We start from the raw sequence: 16,332 nt of genomic DNA, 5'->3' as shown, positions 1-16,332 counted from the left end.
GGAGATTTTGATTGTTGAAATATAAAATATAAAACAAAGTTACATTGGTCTGTGTTATACATGCTGCCCAGTTTTTCTGCTTTAGGCCAGAAGCCAAGGACCGATACATATTACATACATTTTACATCCAAATTCCCACATATATTTCACATGTCCCATGAACCTCACTGAATGAAAGGGTTAATCTCTCTCAATTGTTCATGTTTTTTGGTTTGATGAGTGAGCAATGATAAAATAATTGTCCGTCTAGAAAGCAAAATTAGAAATGATAGTTACGTCAGAGCAGTCCGCCGTAAATTAGCCTCCAAGTTATTCAGAACAGATGAGGTCTCCCGAATGGCTGGCTCGTCTTCGTGGATGCTGCTGTTAAGAGCGCGCCCCATACCCGCCCTCCTTTCCTCGGCCACGCGCCTCAGTCGGTGAAACGTGAGCGCGGCTCTGTGTATATGAGTAGTGTTTGTTAGTGTGCATTAGAGAGCGAGTGTGCCACTCAAGCTGCACAGAGAACAGACAAAACAACAGTTTTCTATGTATTACAGTACAATATGTGCATTACCGCAAGTACTACACTGAACAACGCGACCAACTAGGAAATAAGGTAAGGAAAAGTAATTTGACTGTGTTACTGAATATGAAATAAGTCAAACCTATTCGTGTTTTTCAAAGGTATGGATGATGTAAACTAGCTGGAAAGGTTATGACAAATACGTGATAATTCCCAACAGGTTTTAGCCTTGGATATCAGCTTTTTAGTTTCATGAATAATTAATAATATGGTTTTAGTCTATGTCCATTCATGTGAGAAGCTACAGTTGCTGTAAGATACAATTTACTCATGTGTGTCTTCACTTCTTTTTCCGCCCATTCATTCCGGGAACCTGAAATATAGCTGTGTACGATTGTTATTGTGCACTAGCAAAAATAGTTTATGTTTGCTGTGTGTATTAACATGAACAGAAACAGAAATGTTTGTGTTTGTTACCGTTAGCTACAGGGCTGTTGAATAATTTCAGCCTTCTCATTGTTGGATGTTATTATTTACTTTTTGTTTAAAAAAAATCATTAAATCACTATGCTGCAGTACGCAATTTATTTCGGTTAAGTTTTAAACGTTATTTTTGCAGTTGCTGTTGTCCGATCTGTACGTCGATTGTTTGCAGATAAATAAGACAACAACTGTTCACCAGACAGTTGGGCTGATTAAGGTATCCTAATATCCGTAGCCTACTTAATCTCGAGACAAACCTGGATTGTGGAGAACGACCTAGCAACGTCCCCGTTCCCATAAAAAGTAACAATATATAATTATTGATTAACTAATGTCCTATTGGTGGCTATTTTGTGATCTCACTTTGGTAGAAAGGTACATCTAACGGCAAAAGCGCATGTTTACGATATTCGTCATAATTTACTGGATGCTGATAGTGATACTGTAGAGCTAGCTACACATTTTACAATAGCGTTAACGTTACCCTTTTCCATCCCAAGAAGAGGGGTAGCCGTGCACGTCTTTTAGCCTACATCACACGATATTAGGCTACCTCCCGGGCTGTGTGTTAGCTGCTCAACCCAGTGCAGCTACACAGACGAAAATGCGGACAGTGACAGGTTATGTCTAGACATATTAATCGTTTTTCATCTAATCTAATCTAAAAAATGAATGAAAAAAAAACCCGCCATGCACAAACGGGTCACTATATTGTTGGTCAATCATCCAACCTTAAGTTTGCGCTGTAGGCGATTTGGTCGATTTCGGTCATCGTAGCCCTGCTACGTACCGTATGGAGTTTGAATACGCTGCCCTGTGGAATCACAGAATATAGTGGGAAATGTAGTCATAATAAGAAAGTATTGCTAGCAGTGTGAAAAAAAGATTATTTGTTTGCTAGCTATCTTGATTTTTTCGTTGCTGGTTTGTGGGCGCAGGTGTGTGTGTGTTTGGGGGGGGGCATGAACAGGGCTTTCCTCGGGTTGGCTGGGAATGGGTATTTTCTGCAGTTGGGATTTCCCTGCGCTTTCCCTCTCGCCACTACTCTATAACAGACGGAGGCGTTTCCTTTACATTCACAGCGATGCGCTGTTTTCCCTAACAGTGTCCACACGCAACCCGTATGTATTTATGTATTCTATGTTCTTGCTATATGATATCGTGCTAGATTCATAGATTTATATCTCAGGTTTCGTTGGTCAGAGAAGTATTTTGTTCACCATTTCGCTGGACTTTTTCCACAAAGGCAAGAATTCGTTATTTCCTAGCTGGACCTGGGTTATCCGCCAACACCGTGCTGTTGTGAAATTTGTCTGACGCTGTGGTGTTTGAGGTGTCTCGGTCCATTCTTGCCCTAAGGCTTGCCGTGTCACAGGTCAGCCGCCGAGGAAGAGAATCCGTTTTTCATGTTAATCCTATTGAGCAAGCAGTTCACTTTAATTGATTCCGGTGCTGCTACCTCTACTGTTGGAGGGCTTGCGGGGGCCGATCTCCCCATCCCCTCGAGTGATCTCCGTTGTTCTTAATCAAGCAAATTACCTGCCTGCCCGGTCAAAATGGAAGTGTCCCTGGCTTTTGGTGTGCTGATTTATTGGTAGGGTGCGGAGGGGGAGCGGGGGTGATGGTCGGGGCCTATAATAACGCCCACATAATTATCTGCACAGATGGGCGGAGGAGATGTGGATAAAATAAAGGAATGAAAGCGCCCTCCTTTTTTCTGGCGCTGGGGTGAGATGTGAGTTGGTGTTATTACCATATGAGGAGGTGGTGGTGCAGCACTCCTGCGGTGCATAGCGACTTGCTGTCCGTTCACCCTGCTGAAACCCTTCGTCCTTCTCCCTGCAATGTGCCCATTTGCGTGTGTGAGTCTGTGTATGCAAGTCTGTGTGTGTGTGTGTGTATGCATGTGTGTGTCTTGTATGTGTGTGTGTCTGTTTATTTGTGTGTGTATATGTATGCATGTGTGTGTGTGCTTGTGTCCGTGTATGCATGTGTGTGTGTGCCGGTGCATGCGTGTGTCTGTGCATGCGTGTGTGTGTGTATGCGTGTGTCTGTGTATTCATTCGTGCGTGTCTGTGTATGCGTGTGTGTATGTGTGTGTGTGCGTGTATTCATGTGTGTGTGTCTGTGCAAGCATGTGTCTGTGTATTCATGAGTATGTGTGTGTGTCTGCATGCGTGTGTGTGTCGAGCAGCTCGATCAGCAGGTTGTCAGTAGCGAGGCTGTCAGCTGTCCGTCAGGCCCCTCTGTGGGAGCGTAGCTGTGGTGCGGGGGTGCAGTGAAAATGACAGTGACCCTCCTACCCCCCAGGTCATGGAAGACCTCCAGTATCCTCCTGCAATTTAATCTGCGGGGAGTGCAGTGAACCCCCCCCCCCCCCCAACCCCCTCTAACCCTCTATCTCTCTTTTTGTCAAGTACAAGAAAACCATATGGGGGAGTGATAAATGAAAGGATTTAAATCACATTCTCTCTATCTTTCTCTTGCTCTCTCTCTTGCTCTCTGTTTCTCTCTCAAATTATGATCCTAGAGGGATTTATTCCCTGTTTTTGTCATCAAAATCCTTATCCTCTCTTACATATAATTTGTAAAATATGCTTTACTGGCACAATTATAGGCTAGGTTTTTTTTATTACCAACCCAATCCTTAACATTCATTTCTCTTCCTAAAATTGTATCATTTTTTTTATTTCACATGATTTATTGGCTTCGCATGAATGAATATCTTACCAAACCCCTGAACTCTTTCAAAAAGAAAAAACAATATCTATATTTCTGATCTCTCCTGGTCCTTATCTCTCTCTCTCGCCCCTTCCCTGTACTCTCTTTTACTGTTCATCCATTTCTCTTCAAATCCATAACTTCAAATTCAAAATGCTTTATTGCCACGACCTTTTTCATATTCATTTTAGAATACATATTACCAAGGCGTTGATTGTTAATTACAATCAAATATAATGAGAATAACAACAACACTTGTTATTAAAAAAAGTGTAACAACAGTAATACAAAATAATACTGTTAATAACAACTATAATAGTGGAAATATATAATTTGCTTGAATGTCACATAATGAAAATCAAAATACATAATGGTGGGGGTTGTGCACATGCACACACGCACACACGCACACACACACACACACACACACACACACAGGTAGCTCCATATTACCCTGCTTAATTGGCACAGCTCCTTACCATGGAGGATGAGTGATGGTTGGACCTCCAGCAGGGTTGTGAATTCTGGGTGCACTGTTTCTCGTTTTGGAGAAAGATGTTCTGTAATGAGTGTGCGTCTCGTTGCGTGAGGAGGCGCGGCTCTGGCTCCGGCTGCTGCTGTCTGCAGTGGGAGTGCAGCCTCTGTTCCTGGGGAAACCTGGTGTGCCAGTGGGCGGGTGCTGTCTGCTGCTGGGAAATGTTCGCTGAGTCTGCCTCGGTCTGTTCTCTGTTTTAAGGCCATCTCCATCTCTCTCTCTGTCTCTCTGTCTCACTCTCTCTCCCGCTCCCTGTCTCTCTCACTCACTCTCTCTATCTCTCACTCTCTCTCTGTCTCTCTCACTCTCTCATTTTCTCTCTCTGTCTCTCACTCTCACTCTCTCTCCCTGTCTGTCTCTCACTCTCTCCCACTCTCTCTCTCACTCTGTCTCATTCTCTATGTGTAACATGTGCTTCTCATGCTAATTTTGAGATGGTAACAGGCTCATCTTTCCTTTATTAAGCCCCAGTAGAGAAACCGGCACTCAGCCACTGTGAGAGAGAGTTCCTCTGCCTGGTTTTATTCTGAATTTAATCACAGGGCGACATTAGCTCAGGAAGGAGGAACGGTCGTCTGGCAGTTGAAAAGGTTGCTGGTTCGATCCCCTGCCCTGGGCATGCTGAAGAGTCCCTGAGCGAGACACCTAACCCCCAGTTTCCGATGAACTGATTGGTACCTTGCATCGCAGTCTATCGTGTGAGAGGGTGTGGGTGATTAATTGTAAAAGGCTTTGGATAAAAGCGCTATATAAATGCAGTCAATTTTCAATTTACATTCTCTTGTAATAGTCCTGCTCCCACTCCACCCTCAGAGGCTCACATGCTCTGCGTGATGACACGCGTGTTCTGCGTGATGACACGTGTGTTCTGCGTGATGACACGTGTGTTCTGCCTGATGACACGCGTGTTCTGCGTGATGACTGGGTTTGATGTAATACGCGCAAACCCCCAGACCTGTATGTGTGATTCACCCTTTAGCACATTACCATTCCCTCAGCTTTAGTGCTGATGTCCGTCATGCAGCAGTTCTTGTGGGGCGGTCTGAATAATTAGTACCTGACATTGAACACACATATAATATGCACACACACGCATACACACACACACACACCTGCAAACACCCGTAGTCTCATACACACATGGACAGCCATGCTCACACACACACACAGCCACAGCCATACTCACATACACACACGCACACACACACACGCACCCACAAACAGCCATAGTCTCACATACACGCACACATACAGTGGGCTCCAGAATTATATTAAAAAAGACAATTCTTTGGCTTTTCCCATGCTGATGGCTGACAAATGGATTTTGCATGCTTGATACATTATTTTTCTACTCTAGTGAAACAGAAAGTGATGGAATTACATTAGCGATTAGTGAAATTAAAATTATAATTGTATTGCCAATTTCACTTCCGATTTCATTGTTAGGGGTGCCAATCATTTTCACACCTATGGGTTTCAGAATTATTATTTGTGTTTATTATATGCAGCCATTTTTCTGAATTTTTATTAAGCGTGCCACACACACACAGCCATACTCACACAAACATACATGCAGGCACGCACTCACACAAACATATATGCACCCACACACACGCACGTACATATCAGTTTCTGATGCTCATCCATGCAGCAGGTGAATATCTGCTACGCAGTGTAGCGCTGCCCTGAGTGACCTCTTGCCTGCTGAGATTACACGTCATTCCCGCAGGAAGGCAGCATGCACGCCCACGCTTTCCCATTGGCCCTCTTCCAGGCACTGAGCCACCAGCTGTCCTCCTATTGGCCGCTTCGTCTGTCGTCATGGCAGGGGCTCCCACAACCCCGATGCGGTTGGTGCCAGGACTCCTCCCCCCCGCCCCTTCTGCTGACTCGCGTGCCAGCTCACCTGGGCCGCTGGCAGATTAAAGGTGTGAAGGCCGGCGGCGGTGTTTTTACTCCGAACCCTCGGCCATGAGATTGGAGCGGCGTGTTTTCAGAGCCGGTGCTGATGGCGAGTGCATCAGTGCGTGTCATTTGAAATCAGCGGGCTGCGCTTTCCCTCCAGCCGCGGTGTTGAACCACTTCGGAACCGAAGGAACCCCGACCCCCACCCCGCCGGCAAAACGTACATCCTGTTGCCGTGTCCGTTGCTCCTGGAGTGTTGTCGGGGTAACGGGGTAATGTCGGGAGAACGCCACATTCAACCGCTCCTCCCATGGGCACTGCAGGGCTTTTTCACGCCACTTTGCCATAACCGCTGTCAGCCCACGACTTCGGCTGCCCCAGCGGGAGTCTTACCCCCGCCCCCCCCTCACTGCTGTCTTACAGCAGCTGGACCCCGTCCCCTCCCCTGCCTCCCCCAGGTGTCCTGTTCCTGCGCCCCGCCCCAGAGCAGGGGCCCTTCACCGTTCCTAGCCTGCTTTTTCACCTGCTCATTGGCTCCAGCGGTTGCCCTGTGGGGGTCAGAGGTCAGTGGAGCTGCACCCTGGATGGGGCACTTCAACAAGTCAATTAAGCTAAAATGATTCAGTCGTAATAATTCGGCTGTGCACTCAAAGTGAGTCACCCCAAATGTAGCCTGTTAAAGTAACAGCTCCCCTGCACCGCCTTCTCACGATAAAGAGATGTCTGTAGAGAGTCCTGGAAAGAGATTGCGCTAATGCTAACATTTATGTATTAACAGGACCGCTGCTGTGTGGTGCTATTTTTGGCGGGCTGTGTAATGGAGACTCTCAGTGCCTGTGGTTAGCTCTGATAACCTTTCGCCAGCACAAAATGCCCAGTCCCTAGCAGAGAAGGCCAGGTCCCCACTAGGCTTATTTTGGAGCTGTTCTGATGGGTGCAGCTATATACACTCGGTGGGCAAGGCTCTTATTGTTATTGGACAGAACAAAGGGCTTTTGCTCAGCTAGCGTGTCAGTGCGTGTGTGTGCGTGTGTGTGTGTATGTGTGTTTGCCTGTGAGTGTGTGTGTGTATGTGCCTGTGAGTGCATGTGTGTGTGTGTGTGTGTGTGATTGTGAGAGAGACAGAATCCGCTCGTTCGTTATCTCTCGTCACCTGGCCGTCAGCTTTGTGCGGTCAGACTGGCTGTCTCTGCGCCTTTGTTTGAGGCTTTGCTGGAGCGCTGCATCCCGGCCGTATTATTAGTACGCTGACCACACCGCCGCAGCCGTACCGGAACATTCTCAGCGCTTTGGTCCTCACAAGTGGCCCGTTTCTGACTGCCGGTCCTCGAGCGAGCGGCGGAGAGTGCCCTGGCTGCCAAACACAGACATGTCTGTTGAGCAACGTCCCTTTCATCCGCTGCGGGCCTCTGAAGCACCATTCATTGACCCCCCCCCTTCCCCTCTGTGCTGTTTTATTATTATTTTTACAATCATTATACCCATGTCCCAACACTGAGTACGCTTTTTTTCTAAACTCGGATAGCGCAACAGCAGTCACTGGACTAAACTGTGGATCATTTTTCAGTGCTTTCACACAAAATGCATTCAATGACAATATCTTTCAAAATGGATGAATTATTTTCTCACTCAAACACAACCAGCAAAACTCTGTGTATCTACAGCGCTTTTTTCATATGTTAAAATACCATTTTCAAAACTGTTAAACCTGAGTTCAAAACACAATTGCGTTAGACAGCAATTTTACATTTTTCACCGTAATAACATTTTGAAAATGCTACATTTGCAAGTGTCCAAAATGTAAGTTTGACAGACACATTGCGAGAGTCTAGTAAACATGAAGTCATGTTGAAGCTGCTGCACACCGTCCCCTTTGAGAGGAACTCAGAGAATGTAAGGGAACTGGGGTACCAATATGTCCAGCTAAGATGTCTATACATCCTTCTCATTGGACAAAGAGCAGCAGTGGATGTTCCTGCTCAGAACCAGAAGCAGCAGTATCCTCAGATGGACCAGGAACTGGCCCGTCCTCTACGGAGGACCTCATCTCCTTTCTGGGTGACCTCTAGCCTTGTCCCAGGTGAGGAAAGGGGACACGTGCGGTGAAATGTGGTATCATATGGGACAGTGTGGCGTTTCACCACGCCCGTGCCCTCGTCCAAAGCCCGTCCGAGGATGACGTCACTGTTCCTCCCACCTTACACCATTCCTTAACCCCAGAGAGGAATTATTTTCTTCACGGAGGTGGAAGGTATATGACCACCGTCCGCATGATCACATGTCCCTGCTGAATGCAATGAATGCTGCATGCCTGGACATATCTGCTGGAGATTGCCAGGGATGGATCAGGCATTCAAAGAGGTTTTTTCCCCATGTGTATGGCAAGAGAAGATACAAGGTGTAATATAGATGAGAACTTGTGGCCCAATCCAGAGGACCAGGTTGACTATAGCAATGATGTACATATGTATCAATGAGTACATATTCTATATGCACAGTATGTATGTGTTTTTTTTTCCTAATGCGGTATTGGAATTGCTGTTTAATTTTGTGTATTTTGTGTTTACATTTTGAGTTAGCATTTTGGAATTAGAGCACTACTGCATATGCAAACACATGGCAAGAATAAAAGCCGATTGAGGAATATTGCTGCATTATTGAGTCATTCCTTTAAAATATAATTTATGACATTGCATACAAAGTACCATTCTTATATTGAATTGGAATCTTGGGTTTATGTAAAAGAAGATGCTTCAAAGGGAAGTGATGCCTCTTGCAATGCCAGCTCTTGTTAGTGTTTTTAGGTCATTCTGTTATGAGTGACAAAGTCTTGTTGGGCGACACCTTTAGCCAGTGTTATGGTGGAAGGAATTGTGTTTTGGTGTGCAAGACTAACTGTTGTGCCAAGCTGCGTGTTGGTGGAGAGAACTGTGTTGTGGGTTGTGCGCTCAGTGTACTCATTGAGACACGAGTGTGATCAGTTGTAAGAAGTGTAATAATCCCAGGCCAAGCGGTGACTCAGCCCCGGCCTCGGTGCCTTTCTCCGCTTTTATTTATTTTGCGGTCGTCCTGCGTCGTCCTGAATATTGCATAACCGGTGTCTTGCTCCTGGGGGCTTGGGTGGAGAACTGAGAAGGCTGCTCCTTCTAAGGTGACAAGGGCCAGTGACAGTCAGCTAGAGTGACAGGGCTAATGGAAACCTCCAGGTTTCTGTCTGTCGTTTATCTGTGTGTGTGTGTGCGTGCACACGCTTGTGTGTGTCTGTGTTTGTGTGTATATCTGTGTGTGTGTGTGTGTGCCTGTGTGTTGGTGTTCATGCATACATGCATCTGTGCGTGTATATGTACATCTTTCTATTGCTGTCTCTCTCTTTTCTCTCTCTCCTTTCCTCCTGTGGTCTCACTGCTGTAAAGGCTACAGTGTGTTACTGCTCTGGTGATTAAGTAGAAATGCCCAAGACCAGGAAAGCAATAAAATGTCGACGATTCAGCAGGAAGTGACATAACTGACTGTGTGTGTTGAATACACAAATTAGCTCAATAGGCATGACGCTTTTACCTCGAAGAACCTATGCACTTCCCTTCGGATTAAAAGCGTCTGCTAAATGACAAAAATGTAAAAATGTAAAAACTGTGAATTGTGAAAAAGTGAATGAGCCAAGTGTTTGTTTGTGTGTGGGCTTATGCGATTTGTGTGGGGGGGGGGTGTAGTCATGGTGATCCAAGTTCAGTTTAAGCAGGTGTTTTTTGGAATGGCCCCCAGGCTGTGAAACTCGCTCTCACCCTACTCTTCACCCTGGCCTATGAGTTATTGCCCCTCTTCTTTCATCTCCCCCCATCCTCTCTATCTTGAATTCCTAGTAAAAATCTTGTTTTCATTACACATTCACTTTACTATTAATTGTTTTTAACATTTTTGAAATGAAAAGTGAATCCTGAGTTCTCAGACGTGACCTGATGAGCAGGTCGGCGGTGACTGGGTTCTTTCGCCGGGGGGGAATGGGTACGCTGAGGAAGAGCGAGCTCTCCATTTTCCGCCCTGCCCATTAATTACTTAATGGAATCGATCCGACGATCGGCTGAATCTGTCCAGTGCTTCCCGTAGCTCTCCGATTGGAACGCACCGATGATTCAGCCGGCCCGAAAGTGTATATGAGAAGCGCTTATCTGCTCGCAGCACTGACACTACCCTGAGTTATATTCAGACTCTAATGTGCCTCGTTGGCAGGAACACACGGGAGTAATATTATCTTTTGTAGAAGATGCAAATAGAACGGAAACAAGATCAACGATGTACTACGTCCTTACGCCTCTCAAAATAAAACACGAAGAGCCTTTTAGAGAGGCGCTGTTCCAGTGTTTCCAGGGATCCAATCCTGACTGTAGCGCAGACCAGGGTTTGGGAGGGCCCAGCAGGCTGGTACCTGTCTCTCATCTCTCTCCAGCGACCCCTGCTGGTCGACCAGGAGCACGTCGTTTGCTCGCTAAAGGATGCACATGAAGTGTCTTCCTCCAACCCATGCCTGTGGCAGCGTGGTTTGTGGGTTCTTTGGAGAGTGTGTGCTTGCCTACACTGCTGAGCGCACATAAATAAGGATTGGGCATTCTAATTTGGAACAAAATGAGGGGGCGGAGGAGGCATTCAATTAATTAAATAAATGAATGAATAAATAAACCTTTGAGTAGTTGGCGAATGGTCTGCGCGCCAGGTATGGGAAACGTGGCTCCGTGGAGTCAGGTGACGTGTGGGGACAGCGATGTGTAACGGGCACAGCTGTATTCTGGTCCCGTGTCCACACCCTGCGTCAGTGTCTAATGGGGTTAATGCAGAGGAGGATCATGGCTGGCTCTAATTGAAGTTTATTAAGCGGAGAGTTTCGCCTGTCCCTCATCCGCCCACGGCCTGTTCAGCCTCCGGGGCTCCCCCCCCCTCCCTGTGTACCCCATCACAGCACGGTCAGGCTCTTCACTCTTTCTGCTCCGTAGCTTTTCTCTCTCTCACGCTGTCTCTCTTTCTCTCCCTTCCCCCCTCTTCCCCCCTCTCTTTCTTCCTATCGCTTCATTTCTCCCGTCATTTCTCCCTCAATTTCTCTTTCCTTCCCTGTTTTTCCCTCTTTCTCCCTCTCCCACTCTCTCTTCTTTCTCTACCTTCTTCCCCCCCCCTCTCTCCAGCACCCTGCCCCTTCTCCATCCCTTCTCCTCTTCCTGTTAATGCCTTCCCGGCGTCTTAGCGCGCTGTAGGTTTTCACACGTCCGGACAGCTGCGCGCGACTCCCTTTCATCAGAAGGAAAAAATGAAAGTAATTATGTTGAAAGAGTTCATTAGCGGCTCTGTTCCCGCTGAGATGGGGACGGCCTCTTCCCGAGGAGCTGGAGGGAACGCCGCCCGGCTCCCTCGTGTTTCTGCTGCGCTGGTGCTCCCGCCCGAGTGGGCTCTTTCCTCTCTGTCCGGAGCCCCTCCCTTCCTCAGCCCGCCGCCGTAAATTACAGCAATTTGTACAAAGTTGTTTGCGATTCGGCAGAGAGATCACGTTTTCATAATATCCCCACTTCGGCGCTGACTTGCGTTGAGGCCGTTAGATAACTAACCCTGTACCGTGTGTGCTTATCGACCGGCCCATGAGCTCTTAAAAGCTTAGGGGGCGTGCAAAGGGATGTGTGTGATTCTTTAATGTGTGGTCCAGCGCTGAACCGTGAGCGTGTGGGCAGGGTTACACTGTATCGCTCATCAGTTCAGTGATTTAATCCCCGCTGACGCAAACAGTGTGCTGCTAGCCCAAGCCCACCGCTACCGAATTACTGGGGACGCTTATGTGTTGCATAATATAAATGATTCATAACCAGATGAAGCACAGTTCTCTGTAGAACATCACATTGATTCTTATTAATGGGCATTTAGGGTAATTAGGATCACAACTGAGGATGTGGACTATTCATGAAAAAGCCATATCACTAATCCACAAAGACATCACCGGTGTGGATTAGGGATATTGTACTTCCTAATCAGGAGGAAACCCACGGCAGATATTGCTACGTATATTCAGTGAGCACTTCATTAGGTAGACCAGTACACCAGCTTCTTAATGCGAATATTGAATCAACCAACCATGTGGCAGCAACTAAATGCATAAAAGCATACAGACGTGGTCAAGAGGTTCAGCTATTTTTCAGGTCAAATGTCACAATGGGGTGGAAATGTGATCTAAGTGACTTTGACTGTGGAATGGAGGTGTTATGTATGGTTCCGAAGACCCAAATGCAGACCAAGGGATATCCAAAAAGTTGTATTTATTACAGTCCAAGTCACAAGCCAAGAGATCACAAGATACGGTGTCAAATCGAGACGCAAAAAGGAAAGTAGTAAACAAAAGCTAGGGTCAAAAATCCAGGAAATCAGAGGGCTGAGGTACAAGAGGGCTAGGCAAAAACAAAGTCGACGAATGTAGAAAATCAATATCAAAATCAAGTAATCAGATAGGCGAACAAAACCAAAGGGATCTGGCAAACTCGGAAAAACAGGCAAAGGGGTGTCTTCAAGAATCTCAGTAAGTCAGGCAGAAATCGGCAACTGAAATATGATCAACGTTCTGACACTGAACAAGGCAGCGACTGAGGTTTGAATTCATGGGGGAAGGTGACAAACTAGGCGGGGCACGGGAGTGAGGTGGGCTAAATAAATGGACAGAACAGAATAGAAGCTGGAGATAACGTCAGTAAGTTAGTTACCTGCTTAAATCTAAATTACCCAAAATAAGTGACTGTTAGTTAATTAGTTAGACAGACAAGTAAGTGTGTTAGTATAATTAGTACTGTGCAATATCTATATTAGTGGTTATTAGTAAGTATAGTGCTATACAACATTAACTAGCGAGAAAGCAGGAAGTAAGGAATGCGAGACTGGGGAGGAATCGTTGAAACCCGAACTACTGAAACCACCCGAATAGTGCCGCACGCACACAAGGGGAGCGACTCTGACTCGGAAACATTCAGACACAGACATTACAGGGGAATGACGAATGCAATGAAGAGAAATGAATAAATAAACAGAAGACCAGATATGATATGAAAAATTATAAATTTATAAGAATAACATAAAACTAACAGACAAAACTCAGGATCATAACGGGGCAGAAATGCGTTGGTAGTGAGAGAGGTCAGAGGAGAAGGGCCAGACTGGTCAAAGCTGACTGGAAGGTGACAGTGACACAAATAACCACGTATAACAACAGTGGTATGCGGAAGAGCATCTCAGAGCACACAACGTGTGGAACCACTAAGTGGATAGTCTACAGCAGCAGAAGATTAATAAGTCTAAAAAATAAGTCTAATCAATACCTAATAATGTGCTCACTGAGCGTATACGTTAGACAAGGCAGATTGCTGCGTATACACAGTGCTGATGTTCGTGCTTCGTGTATGCTTTGGTGTGTGGCATCACGGGCGTGCATGAGTGACAGTGGAAGTGCAAATTAGTGACATCACACGTTTGCGTTTGCACGTGTTGCCGGGGGCAGACAGAACGCCGATGTTTTATTCAGGGCGCCTCTCCTGGGGAACGGGAGGCGACGTGCCCGATCGTATCAGCTCTGTGCGGGTTTCTGTGGGCACCGCACGACACGCACTGTGTGCTTAAGCCGGCGGGCGCGCGCCTCTGGAGGACCCGACAGCACCGCTGCCAGGGAGGCCGCCAGCCTCGGAGCGCTGGCGGCAGATGAGCCGCCGACACGGCCCGCCGCACAGCCGCCCCGACGCCAAGTCCCCGCCCCGCCCGTAAAACAAACCTGTGGGATCAGTCAGGCCCGCGTCTGCTGCCCAGATTAGCGGGCGCTCCGCCAGCCGAGGGACCCGGGGAGCAGGCTGCTCCAGGGCCCGGCCCTGCCGTCTTCATCCAATAACACACGGTCTCAGTCGGGGACGGAGCGCGAAAGCCTGTCGATAGGCCGGGTCGATCTCCGCGGCGACGCGGCGCCTTCCGGGTCCGGTTACAGGTGCCGTGTGTTTGGGAGCTGTTCCTGTGTCCTGAATTAACCCCCCCTGAAACCGGCGGAGTGGAAGTGCTGGTGAAGGCTGCGCGGTCCCCGCTCTTCGCCTCTGTCCGCCGTCTCCCTCCAGACCTGCGGCGTGGCCCCTGCGGTAGACAGGGTATCTGTTTACACAAGACGGCGGTTTGGCAACCGCTGTGTGTTTTACTTATTTAAGCAGACCCTGCTGTATTGGATAAAAGAGACTTGAGTCACGCAGCAACACACACACACACACACACACACATGCACGCACAGCTTTCGAACAGTATATATGTATATAAAAAGCAACTTAACACCCTTAGACACAATGTTGGCTCTTTTTTTGAGGTGCTGATTGTGGCAAAGAAATTAGCCCTAATCAGCAAGTATTACAGCCAACTATATCACCAGCTTCCTTTTGCGAACTGCACACTCAAAAGGAATCAGACTTTTGCACTAATGGTTTTGTTTACTGAAATGCATGGAAAATGCAAAAGATATACTTCAGTTCAGCATCGATTCTGCATCTCCGCACCATGGATTTAACCCTGTACTGTATCTGTAAACATAATGTAAACTAGAAATGTATTTAATGAATACATTAAATCCAATTGAAGAGGAAAAATACACTCAGTGTCAGTGAGCACTTTATTAGGTAGACGTGAACACCAGCCTGCTAATACACATATTTAATCAGCCAATCATGTGGCAGCAACTAAATGCATACAAGCAGAATGGGGAAGAAATGTGATCTAAGTGACTTTGACCATGGAATGATTGTTGGTGCCAGACAGGGTGGTTTGAATATCTCAGAAGCTGTTGCTCTTCTTGGATTTTCTCACACAACAGTTTCCAGGGTTTGCAGAGAATGGTGCGAGAAACTAAAAACATCCAGTGGGCAGCAGTTCTGCGGTTGGTAATGAGAGAGGTCAGAGGAGAAGGGCCAGATTGGTGAACACTGACAGGAAGGTGACAGTAACGCAAATAAATTAAAATAGTCGTATACTGAAGAGCATCTCCGGACACACAACGTGTCAAACCTTTAAGTGGATAAGCTACAGTGGCAGAAGACCAATAAGTCTAAAGATGAAGTCTAATAAATACCTAATAAAGTGCTCACTGGAGAACTGGAGAAATGGAGATAAATAGAGAATACATTAACTTACATTGGAAGGATACACCCCCCCCCCCCCCCCAGCCGTACAGGTACAGTGCTGGTGCTGCCCGTAAGTATTTGGACAGTGATACAATTTCTGTTCTTCTGTCTCTATGCTCCAGCCCACTGGATTTGAAACGTTGCAAATGAATATGGGGTTAAAGTGCAGACTGCCATCTTTAATTTGAGGGTATTTCCGGCCATGTCGGGTGATCCGTGTAGGAATTACACCCCTTTTTATACATAGAGCCTCCATTTTAGGAGACCAAAAGTAAATGGATAAATGGACGGTCTACTTCCCAGCCAATGCGCTAGAGAGCAGGAGCCAAAGCCACAGAAATTGTACCACTGTCCAAATACTGACTGCACTGTATGTTCCTCTGACAGATGGTGATTACGCATGGCCAGCGGGCTGCAGGGGCTCTAAGGACGCGTTCGGCCTGCCTTCTCCACCGCCCGATAGAACAAACATGGCTCCAGACCTTTCGGTCTTATTGATCGTTGAATAGCGTGCTCCTGAAAAAAACAAAAAAAACACTTCCACGCACTGAATTATTTACGGGTTATCAGCGCGATGTAGCGGGAACGCCGCTGTCTGTGCTTCGGCGTTTTTTTTTGTTTTTTTTAAACAGTGGTCATACCTCTCTCTGCGCGGGCGGAGGGGAATATTACAGGCATTATTTTTATCTGCGACAGCGGCGGCGGCGGCTGTCATTGGGGTAAATGCTGACTCACGCTCGCGAGCTTCTCCGGAGATAAGGGCCCGTGTTCATTTCTCAGCGGCTTCGGAGAGCGGAAAGGGCTCTTGCCCGGCCCATTATGTGGCCATTGTGTCTGTGCCATTGAGTGGGTGTTCCGGGCTGGCTGTGTCCCCGGACAGTTCGCCTCTGTTGTGACGGGAGTCTGCGGGCCCGTGGAGGTGTGAGGGCCGTGGAAGCCTCCGTTAGCCGTTAGCCGTTAGCGCTCTGTTTCGGCTGGTTCTCGCGGCGCGACCGAATCCCACCGCCCCTCTGGCACACCTGCGG

The 16,332-nt window shown here is 47.1% G+C and overlaps 1 protein-coding gene across 1 annotated transcript in view; it reads left to right on the top strand.

Annotated features, from left to right (window-relative positions):
* Positions 1 to 483: 483 nt before the first annotated feature.
* The window catches only part of slc8a2b (solute carrier family 8 member 2b), a 92,768-nt gene continuing 76,919 nt past the window's right edge, over positions 484 to 16,332 (top strand). The window contains exon 1 of the mRNA XM_061218409.1: positions 484 to 598. The gene's annotated coding sequence lies outside the window, so the exon portion shown is untranslated. The remainder of the gene's footprint in view (positions 599 to 16,332) is intronic.

The sequence above is a fragment of the Conger conger genome, chromosome 13 (genome assembly GCF_963514075.1).
Source record: "Conger conger chromosome 13, fConCon1.1, whole genome shotgun sequence".
NCBI lineage: Eukaryota > Metazoa > Chordata > Actinopteri > Anguilliformes > Congridae > Conger > Conger conger.
This window is presented reverse-complemented; position numbering and strand designations above follow the sequence as displayed.